The sequence below is a fragment of the Asterias amurensis genome, chromosome 14, assembly GCF_032118995.1.
Source record: "Asterias amurensis chromosome 14, ASM3211899v1".
In the NCBI taxonomy this organism is placed as follows: domain Eukaryota; kingdom Metazoa; phylum Echinodermata; class Asteroidea; order Forcipulatida; family Asteriidae; genus Asterias; species Asterias amurensis.
This window is the reverse complement of record NC_092661.1, coordinates 6,101,255-6,119,732: the sequence shown is the minus strand read 5'-3', so window position 1 is coordinate 6,119,732 and position 18,478 is coordinate 6,101,255.

Sequence of the window (18,478 nt, the reverse complement as noted above, 5' to 3'; positions counted from 1 at the left end):
AGTTGTTCAGGATGCTCAACTTGGTCGATCTGCACCGTCAAAACGCGATTTCCAGAGTTGACTATTAGAAAAACAAGATGGCCGCTCTTCCCTTTTCCCTGACCGGAGAATAACTTTTTAATTTTCGAGCCACCCCGAAAAGCCGAATTAGCGTGATTACTTCTTGCGGATACCCCACCCGAGTGTGCCTGTGCAAATCTGAACCCCGTCAATGTTTTACTTTGGCGGTAATCGACGATTTTTGGACAAATTATGACGTCACTTTTGCACCAAAAAGTTGTAATTCCCAAGGTTTTGCGAATTTTGCATGACTCCACACAGGAAAGTTGTTCAGGATACTCAACTTGGTCGATTTGCACCGTCAAATCTCGATTTCCAGAGTTGACTATTAGAAAAACAAGATGGCCGCTCTTCCCTTTTCCCTGCCCGGGGAATAAACTTTTCAATTTTCGAGCACCCAAAAAGCCAAATTAGCGTGATTACTTCTTGCGGATACCCCACCCGAGTGTGCCTGTGCAAATTTGAACCCCATCAATGTTTTACTTTGGCGGTAATCGACGATTTTTTGTCAAATTATGACGTCACTTTTTCACCAAAAAGTTGTAATTCCCAAGGTTTTGCGAATTTTGCATGACTCCACACAGGAAAGTTGTTCAGGATGCTCACTTTGGTCGATTTGCACCGTCAAAACGCGATTTCCAGAGTTGACTATTAGAAAACAAGATGGCCGCTCTTCCCTTTTCCCTGACCGGAGAATAACTTTTTAATTTTCGAGCCACCCCGAAAAGCCGAATTAGCGTGATTACTTCTTGCGGATACCCCACCCGAGTGTGCCGGTGCAAATCTGAACCCCGTCAATGTTTTACTTTGGCGGTAATCGACGATTTTTGGACAAATTATGACGTCACTTTTGCATCAAAAAGTTGTAATTCCCAAGGTTTTGCGAATTTTGCATGACTCCACACAGGAAAGTTGTTCAGGATGCTCAACTTGGTCGATTTGCACCGTCAAAACGCGATTTCCAGAGTTGACTATTAGAAAAACAAGATGGCCGCTCTTCCTTTTTCCCTGCACGGGGAATAAACTTTTTAATTTTCGAGCTCCCAAAAAGCCGAATTAGCGTGATTACTTCTTGCGGATACCCAAACCGAGTGTGCCGGTGAAAATTTGAACCCATTTAATGTTTCACTTTGGCGGTAATCGACGATTTTTGGTCAAATTATGACGTCACTTTTGCACCAAAAAGTTGTAATTCCCAAGGTTGTACGAATTTTGCATGACTCCACACAGGAAAGTTGTTCAGGATGCTCAACTTGGTCGATTTGCACCGTCAAAACGCGATTTCCATAGTTGACTATTAGAAAAACAAGATGGCCGCTCTTCCCTTTTCCCTGCCCGGGGAATAAACTTTTTAATTTTCGAGCTCCCAAAAAGCCGAATTAGCGTGATTACTTCTTGCGGATACCCCACCCGAGTGTGCCTGTGCAAATTTGAACCCCATCAATGTTTTACTTTGGCGGTAATCGACGATTTTTTGTCAAATTATGACGTCACTTTTGCACCAAAAAGTTGTAATTCCCAAGGTTTTACGAATTTTGCATGACTCCACACAGGAAAGTTGTTCAGGGTGCTCAACTTGGTCGATTTGCACCGTCAAAACGCGATTTCCAGAGTTGACTATTAGAAAAACAAGATGGCCGCTCTTCCCTTTTCCCTGCCCGGGGAATAAACCTTTTAATTTTCGAGCTCCCGAAAAGCCGAATTAGCATGATTACTTCTTGCGGATACCCCCACCCGAGTGTGCCTGTGCAAATTTGAACCCAGTCAATGTTTTACTTTGGCGGTAATCGACGATTTTTGGTCAAATAATGACGTCACTTTTGCACCAAAAAGTTGTAATTCCCTAGGTTTTGCGAATTTTGCATGACTCCACACAGGAAAGTTGTTCAGGATGCTCAACTTGGTCGATCTGCACCGTCAAAACGCGATTTCCAGAGTTGAATATTAGAAAAACAAGATGGCCGCTCTTCCCTTTTCCCTGACCGGAGAATAACTTTTTAATTTTCGAGCCACCCCGAAAAGCCGAATTAGCGTGATTACTTCTTGCGGATACCCCACCCGAGTGTGCCGGTGCAAATCTGAACCCCGTCAATGTTTTACTTTGGCGGTAATCGACGATTTTTGGACAAATTATGACGTCACTTTTGCACCAAAAAGTTGTAATTCCCAAGGTTTTGCGAATTTTGCATGACTCCACACAGGAAAGTTGTTCAGGATACTCAACTTGGTCGAGTTGCACCGTCAAAACTCGATTTCCAGAGTTGACTATTAGAAAAACAAGATGGCCGCTCTTCCCTTTTCCCTGCCCGGGGAATAAACTTTTCAATTTTCGAGCACCCAAAAAGCCAAATTAGCGTGATTACTTCTTGCGGATACCCCACCCGAGTGTGCCTGTGCAAATTTGAACCCCATCAATGTTTTACTTTGGCGGTAATCGACGATTTTTTGTCAAATTATGACGTCACTTTTTCACCAAAAAGTTGTAATTCCCAAGGTTTTGCGAATTTTGCATGACTCCACACAGGAAAGTTGTTCAGGATGCTCACTTTGGTCGATTTGCACCGTCAAAACGCGATTTCCAGAGTTGACTATTAGAAAACAAGATGGCCGCTCTTCCCTTTTCCCTGCCCGGGGAATAAACTTTTTAATTTTCGAGCCACCCCGAAAAGCTGAATTAGCGTGATTACTTCTTGCGGATACCCCACCCGAGTGTGCCGGTGCAAATCTGAACCCCGTCAATGTTTTACTTTGGCGGTAATCGACGATTTTTGGACAAATTATGACGTCACTTTTGCACCAAAAAGTTGTAATTCCAAAGGTTTTACGAATTTTGCATGACTCCACACAGGAAAGTTGTTCAGGATGCTTAACTTGGTCGATTTGCACCGTCAAAACGCGATTTCCAGAGTTGACTATTAGAAAAACAAGATGGCCGCTCTTCCTTTTTCCCTGCACGGGGAATAAACTTTTTAATTTTCGAGCTCCCAAAAAGCCGAATTAGCGTGATTACTTCTTGCGGATACCCCACCCGAGTGTGCCGGTGCAAATTTGAACCCATTTAATGTTTCACTTTGGCGGTAATCGACGATTTTTGGTCAAATTATGACGTCACTTTTGCACCAAAAAGTTGTAATTCCCAAGGTTGTACGAATTTTGCATGACTCCACACAGGAAAGTTGTTCAGGATGCTCAACTTGGTCGATTTGCACCGTCAAAACGCGATTTCCATAGTTGACTATTAGAAAAACAAGATGGCCGCTCTTCCCTTTTCCCTGCCCGGGGAATAAACTTTTTAATTTTCGAGCTCCCAAAAAGCCGAATTAGCGTGATTACTTATTGCGGATACCCCACCCGAGTGTGCCTGTGCAAATTTGAACCCCATCAATGTTTTACTTTGGCGGTAATCGACGATTTTTGGTCAAATTATGACGTCACTTTTGCACCAAAAAGTTGTAATTCCCAAGGTTTTGCGAATTTTGCATGACTCCACACAGGAAAGTTGTTCAGGATGCTCAACTTGGTCGATTTGCACCGTCAAAACGCGATTTCCAGAGTTGACTCTTAGAAAAACAAGATGGCCGCTCTTCCCTTTTCCCTGCCCGGGGAATAAACTTTTTAATTTTCGAGCTCCCGAAAAGCCGAATGAGCGTGATTACTTCTTGCGGATACCCCACCCGAGTGTGCCTGTGCAAATTTGAACCCCATCAATGTTTTACTTTGGCGGTAATCGACGATTTTTTGTCAAACTATGACGTCACTTTTGCACCAAAAAGTTGTAATTCCCAAGGTTTTGCGAATTTTGCATGACTCCACACAGGAAAGTTGTTCAGGATGCTCAACTTGGTCGATTTGCACCGTCAAAACGCGATTTCCAGAGTTGACTATAGAAAAACAAGATGGCCGCTTTTCCCTTTTCCCTGCCCGGGGAATAAACTTTTTAATTTTCGAGCTCCCAAAAAGCCAAATTAGCGTGATTACTTCTTGCGGATACCCCACCCGAGTGTGCCTGTGCAAATTTGAACCCCATCAATGTTTTACTTTGGCTGTAATCGACGATTTTTTGTCAAATTATGACGTCACTTTTGCACCAAAAAGTTGTAATTCCCTAGGTTTTGCGAATTTTGCATGACTCCACACAGGAAAGTTGTTCAGGATGCTCAACTTGGTCGATTTGCACTGTCAAATGCGATTTCCAGAGTTGAATATTAGAAAAACAAGATGGCCGCTCTTCCCTTTTCCCTGACCGGAGAATAACTTTTTAATTTTCGAGCCACCCCGAAAAGCCGAATTAGCGTGATTACTTCTTGCGGATACCCCACCCGAGTGTGCCGGTGCAAATCTGAACCCCGTCAATGTTTTACTTTGGCGGTAATCGACGATTTTTGGACAAATTATGACGTCACTTTTGCATCAAAAAGTTGTAATTCCCAAGGTTTTGCGAATTTTGCATGACTCCACACAGGAAAGTTGTTCAGGATGCTCAACTTGGTCGATTTGCACCGTCAAAACGCGATTTCCAGAGTTGACTATTAGAAAAACAAGATGGCCGCTCTTCCCTTTTCCCTGCCCGGGGAATAAACTTTTTAATTTTCGAGCTCCCAAAAAGCCAAATTAGCGTGATTACTTCTTGCGGATACCCCACCCGAGTGTGCCTGTGCAAATTTGAACCCCATCAATGTTTTACTTTGGCGGTAATCGACGATTTTTTGTCAAATTATGACGTCACTTTTGCACCAAAAAGTTGTAATTCCCAAGGTTTTGCGAATTTTGCATGACTCCACACAGGAAAGTTGTTCAGGATGCTCAACTTGGTCGATTTGCACCGTCAAAACGCGATTTCCAGAGTTGACTATTAGAAAAACAAGATGGCCGCTCTTCCCTTTTCCCTGCCCGGGGAATAAACTTTTTAATTTTCGAGCTCCTGAAAAGCCGAATGAGCGTGATTACTTCTTGCGGATACCCCACCCGAGTGTGCCTGTGCAAATTTGAACCCCATCAATGTTTTACTTTGGCGGTAATCGACGATTTTTTGTCAAACTATGACGTCACTTTTGCACCAAAAAGTTGTAATTCCCAAGGTTTTGCGAATTTTGCATGACTCCACACAGGAAAGTTGTTCAGGATGCTCAACTTGGTCGATTTGCACCGTCAAAACGCGATTTCCAGAGTTGACTATAGAAAAACAAGATGGCCGCTCTTCCCTTTTCCCTGCCGGGGAATAAACTTTTTAATTTTCGAGCTCCCAAAAAGCCAAATTAGCGTGATTACTTCTTGCGGATACCCCACCCGAGTGTGCCTGTGCAAATTTAAACCCCATCAATGTTTTACTTTGGCGGTAATCGACGATTTTTTGTCAAATTATGACGTCACTTTTGCACCAAAAAGTTGTAATTCCCAAGGTTTTGCGAATTTTGCATGACTCCACACAGGAAAGTTGTTCAGGATGCTCAACTTGGTCGATTTGCACCGTCAAAACGCGATTTCCAGAGTTGACTACTAGAAAACAAGATGGCCGCTCTTCCCTTTTCCCTGCCCGGGGAATAAACTTTTTAATTTTCGATCCACCCGAAAAGCCGAATTAGCGTGATTACTTCTTGCGGATACCCCACCCGAGTGTGCCTGTGCAAATCTGAACCCCGTCAATGTTTTACTTTGGCGGTAATCGACGATTTTTGGACAAATTATGACGTCACTTTTGCACCAAAAAGTTGTAATTCCCAAGGTTTTACGAATTTTGCATGACTCCACACAGGAAAGTTGTTCAGGATGCTCAACTTGGTCGATATGCACCGTCAAAACGCGATTTCCAGAGTTGAATATTAGAAAAACAAGATGGCCGCTCTTCCCTTTTCCATGCCCGGGGAATAAACTTTTAATTTTCGAGCTCCCGAAAAGCCGAATTAGCATGATTACTTCTTGCGGATACCCCCACCCGAGTGTGCCTGTGCAAATTTGAACCCAGTCAATGTTTTACTTTGGCGGTAATCGACGATTTTTGGTCAAATAATGACGTCACTTTTGCACCAAAAAGTTGTAATTCCCTAGGTTTTGCGAATTTTGCATGACTCCACACAGGAAAGTTGTTCAGGATGCTCAACTTGGTCGATTTGCACCGTCAAAAAGCGATTTCCAGAGTTGACTATTAGAAAACAAGATGGCCGCTCTTCCCTTTTCCCTGCCCGGGGAATAAATTTTTTTATTTTCGAGCCACCCCGAAAAGCTGAATTAGCGTGATTACTTCTTGCGGATACCCCACCCGAGTGTGCCGGTGCAAATCTGAACCCCGTCAATGTTTTACTTTGGCGGTAATCGACGATTTTTGGTCAAATTATGACGTCACTTTTGCACCAAAAAGTTGTAATTCCCAAGGTTGTACGAATTTTGCATGACTCCACACAGGAAAGTTGTTCAGGATGCTCAACTTGGTCGATTTGCACCGTCAAAACGCGATTTCCATAGTTGACTATTAGAAAAACAAGATGGCCGCTCTTCCCTTTTCCCTGCCCGGGGAATAAACTTTTTAATTTTCGAGCTCCCAAAAAGCCGAATTAGCGTGATTACTTCTTGCGGATACCCCACCCGAGTGTGCCTGTGCAAATTTGAACCCCATCAATGTTTTACTTTGGCGGTAATCGACGATTTTTTGTCAAATTATGACGTCACTTTTGCACCAAAAAGTTGTAATTCCCAAGGTTTTGCGAATTTTGCCTGACTCCACACAGGAAAGTTGTTCAGGATGCTCAACTTGGTCGATTTGCACCGTCAAAACACGATTTCCAGAGTTGACTCTTAGAAAAACAAGATGGCCGCTCTTCCCTTTTCCCTGCCCGGGGAATAAACTTTTTAATTTTCGAGCTCCCGAAAAGCCGAATGAGCGTGATTACTTCTTGCGGATACCCCACCCGAGTGTGCCTGTGCAAATTTGAACCCCATCAATGTTTTACTTTGGCGGTAATCGACGATTTTTTGTCAAACTATGACGTCACTTTTGCACCAAAAAGTTGTAATTCTCAAGGTTTTGCGAATTTTGCATGACTCCACACAGGAAAGTTGTTCAGGATGCTCAACTTGGTCGATTTGCACCGTCAAAACTCGATTTCCAGAGTTGACTATAGAAAAACAAGATGGCCGCTTTTCCCTTTTCCCTGCCCGGGGAATAAACTTTTTAATTTTCGAGCTCCCAAAAAGCCAAATTAGCGTGATTACTTCTTGCGGATACCCCACCCGAGTGTGCCTGTGCAAATTTGAACCCCATCAATGTTTTACTTTGGCTGTAATCGACGATTTTTTGTCAAATTATGACGTCACTTTTGCACCAAAAAGTTGTAATTCCCTAGGTTTTGCGAATTTTGCATGACTCCACACAGGAAAGTTGTTCAGGATGCTCAACTTGGTCGATTTGCACCGTCAAAACGCGATTTCCAGAGTTGACTATTAGAAAAACAAGATGGCCGCTCTTCCTTTTTCCCTGCACGGGGAATAAACTTTTTAATTTTCGAGCTCCCAAAAAGCCGAATTAGCGTGATTACTTCTTGCGGATACCCCACCCGAGTGTGCCGGTGCAAATTTGAACCCATTTAATGTTTCACTTTGGCGGTAATCGACGATTTTTGGTCAAATTATGACGTCACTTTTGCACCAAAAAGTAGTAATTCCCAAGGTTGTACGAATTTTGCATGACTCCACACAGGAAAGTTGTTCAGGATGCTCAACTTGGTCGATTTGCACCGTCAAAACGCGATTTCCATAGTTGACTATTAGAAAAACAAGATGGCCGCTCTTCCCTTTTCCCTGCCCGGGGAATAAACTTTTTAATTTTCGAGCTCCCAAAAAGCCAAATTAGCGTGATTACTTCTTGCGGATACCCCACCCGAGTGTGCCTGTGCAAATTGAAACCCCATCAATGTTTTACTTTGGCGGTAATCGACGATTTTTTGTCAAATTATGACGTCACTTTTGCACCAAAAAGTTGTAATTCCCAAGGTTTTGCGAATTTTGCATGACTCCACACAGGAAAGTTGTTCAGGATGCTCAACTTGGTCGATTTGCACCGTCAAAACGCGATTTCCAGAGTTGACTATTAGAAAACAAGATGGCCGCTCTTCCCTTTTCCCTGCCCGGGGAATAAACTTTTTAATTTTCGAGCCACCCGAAAAGCCGAATTAGCGTGATTACTTCTTGCGGATACCCCACCCGAGTGTGCCGGTGCAAATCTGAACCCCGTCAATGTTTTACTTTGGCGGTAATCGACGATTTTTGGACAAATTATGACGTCACTTTTGCACCAAAAAGTTGTAATTCCCAAGGTTTTACGAATTTTACATGACTCCACACAGGAAGTTGTTCAGGATGCTCAACTTGGTCGATATGCACCGTCAAAACGCGATTTCCAGAGTTGAATATTAGAAAAACAAGATGGCCGCTCTTCCCTTTTCCCTGCCCGGGGAATAAACCTTTTAATTTTCGAGCTCCCGAAAAGCCGAATTAGCATGATTACTTCTTGCGGATACCCCCACCCGAGTGTGCCTGTGCAAATTTGAACCCAGTCAATGTTTTACTTTGGCGGTAATCGACGAATTTTGGTCAAATAATGACGTCACTTTTGCACCAAAAAGTTGTAATTCCCTAGGTTTTGCGAATTTTGCATGACTCCACACAGGAAAGTTGTTCAGGATGCTCAACTTGGTCGATTTGCACCGTCAAAACGCGATTTCCAGAGTTGAATATTAGAAAAACAAGATGGCCGCTCTTCCCTTTTCCCTGACCGGAGAATAACTTTTTAATTTTCGAGCCACCCCGAAAAGCCGAATTAGCGTGATTACTTCTTGCGGATACCCCACCCGAGTGTGCCGGTGCAAATCTGAACCCCGTCAATGTTTTACTTTGGCGGTAATCGACGATTTTTGGACAAATTATGACGTCACTTTTGCACCAAAAAGTTGTAATTCCCAAGGTTTTGCGAATTTTGTATGACTCCACACAGGAAAGTTGTTCAGGATGCTCAACTTGGTCGATTTGCACCGTCAAAACGCGATTTCCAGAGTTGACTATTAGAAAACAAGATGGCCGCTCTTCCCTTTTCCCTGCCCGGGGAATAAACTTTTTAATTTTCGAGCCACCCCGAAAAGCCGAATTAGCGTGATTACTTCTTGCGGATACCCCACCCGAGTGTGCCGGTGCAAATCTGAACCCCGTCAATGTTTTACTTTGGCGGTAATCGACGATTTTTGGACAAATTATGACGTCACTTTTGCACCAAAAAGTTGTAATTCCCAAGGTTTTGCGAATTTTGCATGACTCCACACAGGAAAGTTGTTCAGGATGCTCAACTTGGTCGATTTGCACCGTCAAAACGCGATTTCCAGAGTTGACTATTAGAAAAACAAGATGGCCGCTCTTCCCTTTTCCCTGCCCGGGGAATAAACTTTTTAATTTTCGAGCCACCCGAAAAGCCGAATTAGCGTGATTACTTCTTGCGGATACCCCCACCCGAGTGTGCCTGTGCAAATTTGAACCCAGTCAATGTTTTACTTTGGCGGTAATCGGCGAATTTTGGTCAAATAATGACGTCACTTTTGCACCAAAAAGTTGTAATTCCCTAGGTTTTGCGAATTTTGCATGACTCCACACAGGAAAGTTGTTCAGGATGCTCAACTTGGTCGATATGCACCGTCAAAACGCGATTTCCAGAGTTGAATATTAGAAAAACAAGATGGCCGCTCTTCCCTTTTCCCTGCCCGGGGAATAAACCTTTTAATTTTCGAGCTCCCGAAAAGCCGAATTAGCATGATTACTTCTTGCGGATACCCCCACCCGAGTGTGCCTGTGCAAATTTGAACCCAGTCAATGTTTTACTTTGGCGGTAATCGACGAATTTTGGTCAAATAATGACGTCACTTTTGCACCAAAAAGTTGTAATTCCCTAGGTTTTGCGAATTTTGCATGACTCCACACAGGAAAGTTGTTCAGGATGCTCAACTTGGTCGATTTGCACCGTCAAAACGCGATTTCCAGAGTTGAATATTAGAAAAACAAGATGGCCGCTCTTCCCTTTTCCCTGACCGGAGAATAACTTTTTAATTTTCGAGCCACCCCGAAAAGCCGAATTAGCGTGATTACTTCTTGCGGATACCCCACCCGAGTGTGCCGGTGCAAATCTGAACCCCGTCAATGTTTTACTTTGGCGGTAATCGACGATTTTTGGACAAATTATGACGTCACTTTTGCACCAAAAAGTTGTAATTCCCAAGGTTTTGCGAATTTTGCATGACTCCACACAGGAAAGTTGTTCAGGATGCTCAACTTGGTCGATTTGCACCGTCAAAACGCGATTTCCAGAGTTGACTATAGAAAAACAAGATGGCCGCTCTTCCCTTTTCCCTGCCCGGGGAATAAACTTTTTAATTTTCGAGCTCCCAAAAAGCCAAATTAGCGTGATTACTTCTTGCGGATACCCCACCCGAGTGTGCCTGTGCAAATTGAAACCCCATCAATGTTTTACTTTGGCGGTAATCGACGATTTTTTGTCAAATTATGACGTCACTTTTGCACCAAAAAGTTGTAATTCCCAAGGTTTTGCGAATTTTGCATGACTCCACACAGGAAAGTTGTTCAGGATGCTCAACTTGGTCGATTTGCACCGTCAAAACGCGATTTCCAGAGTTGAATATTAGAAAAACAAGATGGCCGCTCTTCCCTTTTCCCTGACCGGAGAATAACTTTTTAATTTTCGAGCCACCCCGAAAAGCCGAATTAGCGTGATTACTTCTTGCGGATACCCCACCCGAGTGTGCCGGTGCAAATCTGAACCCCGTCAATGTTTTACTTTGGCGGTAATCGACGATTTTTGGACAAATTATGACGTCACTTTTGCACCAAAAAGTTGTAATTCCCAAGGTTTTGCGAATTTTGTATGACTCCACACAGGAAAGTTGTTCAGGATGCTCAACTTGGTCGATTTGCACCGTCAAAACGCGATTTCCAGAGTTGACTATTAGAAAACAAGATGGCCGCTCTTCCCTTTTCCCTGCCCGGGGAATAAACTTTTTAATTTTCGAGCCACCCCGAAAAGCCGAATTAGCGTGATTACTTCTTGCGGATACCCCACCCGAGTGTGCCGGTGCAAATCTGAACCCCGTCAATGTTTTACGTTGGCGGTAATCGACGATTTTTGGTCAAATTATGACGTCACTTTTGCACCAAAAAGTTGTAATTCCCAAGGTTTTACGAATTTTGCATGACTCCACACAGGAAAGTTGTTCAGGATGCTCAACTTGGTCGATTTGCACCGTCAAAACGAATTTCAATAGTTGACTATTAGAAAAACAAGATGGCCGCTCTTCCCTTTTCCCTGCCCGGGGAATAAACTTTTTAATTTTCGAGCTCCCAAAAAGCCGAATTAGCGTGATTACTTCTTGCGGATACCCCACCCGAGTGTGCCTGTGCAAATTTGAACCCCATCAATGTTTTACTTTGGCGGTAATCGACGATTTTTTGTCAAATTATGACGTCACTTTTGCACCAAAAAGTTGTAATTCCCAAGGTTTTGCGAATTTTGCATGACTCCACACAGGAAAGTTGTTCAGGATGCTCAACTTGGTCGATTTGCACCGTCAAAACGCGATTTCCAGAGTTGAATATTAGAAAAACAAGATGGCCGCTCTTCCATTTTCCCTGACCGGAGAATAACTTTTTAATTTTCTAGCCACCCCAAAAAGCCGAATTAGCGTGATTACTTCTTGCGGATACCCCACCCGAGTGTGCCGGTGCAAATCTGAACCCCGTCAATGTTTTACTTTGGCGGTAATCGACGATTTTTGGACAAATTATGACGTCACTTTTGCACCAAAAAGTTGTAATTCCCAAGGTTTTACGAATTTTGCATGACTCCACACAGGAAAGTTGTTCAGGATGCTCAACTTGGTCGATTTGCACCGTCAAAACGCGATTTCCAGAGTTGACTATTAGAAAAACAAGATGGCCGCTCTTCCTTTTTCCCTGCACGGGGAATAAACTTTTTAATTTTCGAGCTCCCAAAAAGCCGAATTAGCGTGATTACTTCTTGCGGATACCCCACCCGAGTGTGCCGGTGCAAATTTGAACCCATTTAATGTTTCACTTTAGCGGTAATCGACGATTTTTGGTCAAATTATGACGTCACTTTTGCACCAAAAAGTTGTAATTCCCAAGGTTGTACGAATTTTGCATGACTCCACACAGGAAAGTTGTTCAGGATGCTCAACTTGGTCGATTTGCACCGTCAAAACGCGATTTCCATAGTTGACTATTAGAAAAACAAGATGGCCGCTCTTCCCTTTTCCCTGCCCGGGGAATAAACTTTTTAATTTTCGAGCTCCCAAAAAGTCGAATTAGCGTGATTACTTTTTGCGGATACCCCACCCGAGTGTGCCGGTGCAAATTTGAACCCATTTAATGTTTCACTTTGGCGGTAATCGACGTTTTTTTGTCAAATTATGACGTCACTTTTGCACCAAAAAGTTGTAATTCCCAAGGTTTTACGAATATTGCATGACTCCACACAGGAAAGTTGTTCAGGATGCTCAACTTGGTCGATTTGCACCGTCAAAACGCGATTTCCAGAGTTGACTATTAGAAAAACAAGATGGCCGCTCTTCCATTTTCCCTGACCGGAGAATAACTTTTTAATTTTCGAGCCACCCCGAAAAGCCGAATTAGCGTGATTACTTCTTGCGGATACCCCTCCCGAGTGTGCCGGTGCAAATCTGAAACCCGTCAATGTTTTACTTTGGCGGTAATCGACGATTTTTGGACAAATTATGACGTCACTTTTGCACCAAAAAGTTGTAATTCCCAAGGTTTTGCGAATTTTGCATGACTCCACGCAGGAAAGTTGTTCAGGATGCTCAACTTGGTTGATTTGCACTGTCAAAACGCGATTTCCAGAGTTGACTATTAGAAAAACATGATGGCCGCTCTTCCCTTTTCCCTGACCGGGGTATAAACTTTTTAATTTTCGAGCTCCCGAAAAGCCGAATTAGCGTGATTACTTCTTGCGGATACCCCACCCGAGAGTGCCGGTGCAAATTTGAACCCCGTCAATGTTTTACTTTGGCGGTAATCGACGATTTTTTGTCAAATTATGACGTCACTTTTGCACCAAAAAGTTGTAATTCCCAAGGTTTTGCGAATTTTGCATGACTCCACACAGGAAAATTGTTCAGGATGCTCAACTTGGTCGATTTGCACTGTCAAAACGCGATTTCCAGAGTTGACTATTAGAAAAACAAGATGGCCGTTCTTCCCTTTTCCCTGCCCGGGGAATAAACTTTTTACTTTTCGAGCTCCCGAAAAGCCGAATTAGCGTGATTACTTCTTGCGGATACCCCACCCGAGTGTGGCGGTGCAAATTTGAACCCCATCAATGTTTTACTTTGGCAGTAATTCACGATTTTTTCGTCAAATAATGACGTCACTTTTGAACCAAAAAGTTGTAATTCCCTAGGTTTTGCGAATTTTGCATGACTCCACACAGCAAAGTTGTTCAGGATGCTCAACTTGGTCGATTTGCACCGTCTTCTTGCGGATACCCCACCTGAGTGTGCCTGTGGAAATTTGAACCAAATCAATGTTTTACTTTGGCGGTAATCGACGATTTTTTGTCAAATGATGACGTCACTTTTGCACCAAAAAGTTGTAATTCCCAAGGTTTTGCGAATTTTGCATGACTCCACACAGGAAAGTTGTTCAGGATGCTCAACTTGGTCGATTTGCACCGTAAAAACGCGATTTCCAGAGTTGACTATTAGAAAAACAAGATGGCCGCTCTTCCCTTTTCCCTGCACGGGGAATAAACTTTTTAATTTTCGAACTCCCGAAAATCCGAATTAGCGTGATTACTTCTTGCGGATACCCCACCCGAGTGTGCCTGTGCAAATTTGAACCCCATCAATGTTTTACTTTGGCGGTAATCGACGATTTTTTGTCAAATTATGACGTCACTTTTGCACCAAAAAGTTGTAATTCCCAAGGTTTTGCGAATTTTGCATGACTCCACACAGGAAAGTTGTTCAGGATGCTCAACTTGGTCGATTTGCACCGTAAAAACGCAATTTCCAGAGTTGACTATTAGAAAACAAGATGGCCGCTCTTCCCTTTTCCCTGCCCGGGGAATAAACTTTTTAATTTTCGAGCTCCCGAAAAGCCGAATTAGCGTGATTACTTCTTGCGGATACCCCACCCGAGTGTGCCTGTGCAAATTTGAACCCCATCAATGTTTTACTTTGGCGGTAATCGACGTTTTTTTTTTTGTCAAATTATGACGTCACTTTTGCACCAAAAAGTTGTAATTCCCAAGGTTTTACGAATTTTGCATGACTCCACACAGGAAAGTTGTTCAGGATGCTCAACTTGGTCGATTTGCACCGTCAAAACGCGATTTCCAGAGTTGACTATTAGAAAAACAAGATGGCCGCTCTTCCACTTTCCCTGCCCGGGGAATAAACTTTTTAATTTTCGAGCTCCCGAAAAGCCGAATGAGCGTGATTACTTCTTGCGGATACCCCACCCGAGTGTGCCGGTGCAAATTTGATTCCCATCAATGTTTTACTTTGGCGGTAATCGACGATTTTTTGTCAAATTATAACGTCACTTTTGCACCAAAAAGTTGTAATTCCCAAGGTTTTGCGAATTTTGCATGACTCCACACAGGAAAGTTGTTCAGGATGCTCAACTTGGTCGATTTGCACCGTAAAAACGCGATTTCCAGAGTTGACTATTAGAAAAACAAGATGGCCGCTCTTCCCTTTTCCCTGCACGGGGAATAAACTTTTTGATTTTCGAGCTCCCGAAAAGCCGAATTAGCGTGATTACTTCTTGCGGATACCCCACCCGAGTGTGCCTGTGCAAATTTGAACCCATCAATGTTTTACTTTGGCGGTAATCGACGATTTCTTGTCAAATTATGACGTCACTTTTGCACCAAAAAGTTGTAATTCCCAAGGTTTTGCGAATTTTGCATGACTCCACACTGGAAAGTTGTTCAGGATGCTCAACTTGGTCGATTTGCACCGTAAAAACGCGATTTCCAGAGTTGACTATTAGAAAAACAAGATGGCCGCTCTTCCCTTTTCCCTGCACGGGGAATAAACTTTTTAATTTTCGAGCTCCCGAAAAGCCGAATTAGCGTGATTACTTCTTGCGGATACCCCACCCGAGTGTGCCGGTGCAAATTTGAACCCATTTAATGTTTCACTATGGCGGTAATCGACGATTTTTGGTCAAATTATGACGTCACTTTTGCACCAAAAAGTTGTAATTCCCAAGGTTTTACGAATTTTGCATGACTCTACACAGGAAAGTTGTTCAGGATGCTCAACTTGGTCGATTTGCACGGTCAAAACGCGATTTCCAGAGTTGACTATTAGAAAAACAAGATGGCCGCTCTTCCATTTGCCCTGCCCGGGGAATAAACTTTTTAATTTTCGAGCTCCCGAAAAGCCGAATTAGCGTGATTACTTCTTTCGGATACCCCATGCGAGTGTGCCTGTGCAAATTTGAACCCCATCAATGTTTTACTTTGGCGGTAATCGACGATTTTTTGTCAAATTATGACGTCACTTTTGCACCAAAAAGTTGTAATTCCCAAGGTTTTACGAATTTTGCATGACTCCACACAGGAAAGTTGTTCAGGATGCTCAACTTGGTCGATTTGCACCGTAAAAACGCGATTTCCAGAGTTGACTATTAGAAAAACAAGATGGCCGCTCTTCCCTTTTCCCTGCACGGGGAATAAACTTTTTAATTTTCGAGCTCCCGAAAAGCCGAATTAGCGTGATTACTTCTTGCGGATACCCCACCCGAGTGTGCCGGTGCAAATTTGAACCCATTTAATGTTTCACTATGGCGGTAATCGACGATTTTTGGTCAAATTATGACGTCACTTTTGCACCAAAAAGTTGTAATTCCCAAGGTTTTACGAATTTTGCATGACTCTACACAGGAAAGTTATTCAGGATGCTCAACTTGGTCGATTTGCACCGTCAAAACGCGATTTCCAGAGTTGACTATTAGAAAAACAAGATGGCCGCTCTTCCCTTTTCCCTGCCCGGGGAATAAACTTTTTAATTTTCGAGCTCCCAAAAAGCCGAATTAGCGTGATTACTTCTTGCGGATACCCCACCCGAGTGTGCCTGTGCAAATTTGAACCCCGTCAATGTTTTACTTTGGCGGTAATCGACGATTTTTGGACAAATTATGACGTCACTTTTGCACCAAAAAGTTGTAATTCCCAAGGTTTTACGAATTTTGCATGACTCCACACAGGAAAGTTGTTCAGGATGCTCAACTTGGTCGATTTGCACCGTCAAAACGCGATTTCCAGAGTTGACTATTAGAAAAACAAGATGGCCGCTCTTCCCTTTTCCCTGCCCGGGGAATAAACTTTTTAACTTTCGAGCTCCCGAAAAGCCGAATTAGCATGATTACTTCTTGCGGATACCCCCACCCGAGTGTGCCTGTGCAAATTTGAACCCAGTCAATGTTTTACTTTGGCGGTAGTCGACGATTTTTGGTCAAATAATGACGTCACTTTTGCACCAAAAAGTTGTAATTCCCTAGGTTTTGCGAATTTTGCATGACTCCACACAGGAAAGTTGATCAGGATGCTCAACTTGGTCGATTTGCACCGTCAAAACGCGATTTCCAGAGTTGAACATTAGAAAAACAAGATGGCCGCTCTTCCCTTTTCCCTGCCCGGGGAATAAACTTTTTAATTTTCGAGCTCCCAAAAAGCCAAATTAGCGTGATTACTTATTGCGGATACCCCACCCGAGTGTGCCGGTGCAAATTTGAACCCATTTAATGTTTCACTTTGTCGGTAATCGACGATTTTTTTTCAAATTATGACGTCACTTTTGCACCAAAAAGTTGTAATTCCCAAGGTTTTGCGTATTTTGCATGACTCCACACAGGAAAGTTGTTCAGGATGCTCAACTTGGTCGATTTGCACCGTAAAAACGCGATTTCCAGAGTTGACTATTAGAAAAACAAGATGGCCGCTCTTCCCTTTTCCCTGCACGGGGAATAAACTTTTTAATTTTCGAGCTCCCGAAAAGCCGAATTAGCGTGATTACTTCTTGCGGATACCCCACCCGAGTGTGCCGGTGCAAATTTGAACCCATTTAATGTTTCACTATGGCGGTAATCGACGATTTTTGGTCAAATTATGACGTCACTTTTGCACCAAAAAGTTGTAATTCCCAAGGTTTTACGAATTTTGCATGACTCTACACAGGAAAGTTGTTCAGGATGCTCAACTTGGTCGATTTGCACCGTCAAAACGCGATTTCCAGAGTTGACTATTAGAAAAACAAGATGGCCGCTCTTCCCTTTTCCCTGCCCGGGGAATAAACTTTTTAATTTTCGAGCCACCCCGAAAAGCCGAATTAGCGTGATTACTTCTTGCGGATACCCCACCCGAGTGTGCCTGTGCAAATCTGAACCCCGTCATTGTTTTACTTTGGCGGTAATCGACGATTTTTGGACAAATTATGACGTCACTTTTGCACCAAAAAGTTGTAATTCCCAAGGTTTTGCGAATTTTGCATGACTCCACACAGGAAAGTTGTTCAGGATGCTCAACTTGGTCGATTTGCACCGTCAAAACGCGATTTCCAGAGTTGACTATTAGAAAAACAAGATGGCCGCTCTTCCCTTTTCCCTGCCCGGGGAATAAACTTTTTAATTTTCGAGCTCCCGAAAAGCCGAATTAGCGTGATTACTTCTTGCGGATACCCCACCCGAGTGTGCCTGTGCAAATTTGAACCCCGTCAATGTTTTACTTTGGCGGTAATCGACGATTTTTGGACAAATTATGACGTCACTTTTGCACCAAAAAGTTGTAATTCCCTAGGTTTTGCGAATTTTGCATGACTCCACACAGGAAAGTTGATCAGGATGCTCAACTTGGTCGATTTGCACCGTCAAAACGCGATTTCCAGAGTTGAACATTAGAAAAACAAGATGGCCGCTCTTCCCTTTTCCCTGCCCGGGGAATAAACTTTTTAATTTTCGAGCTCCCAAAAAGCCAAATTAGCGTGATTACTTATTGCGGATACCCCACCCGAGTGTGCCGGTGCAAATTTGAACCCATTTAATGTCTCACTTTGGCGGTAATCGACGATTTTTTTTCAAATTATGACGTCACTTTTGCACCAAAAAGTTGTAATTCCCAAGGTTTTGCGTATTTTGCATGACTCCACACAGGAAAGTTGTTCAGGATGCTCAACTTGGTCGATTTGCACCGTCAAAACGCGATTTCCAGAGTTGACTATTAGAAAACAAGATGGCCGCTCTTCCCTTTTCCCTGCCCGGGGAATAAACTTTTTAATTTTCGAGCCACCCCGAAAAGCCGAATTAGCGTGATTACTTCTTGCGGATA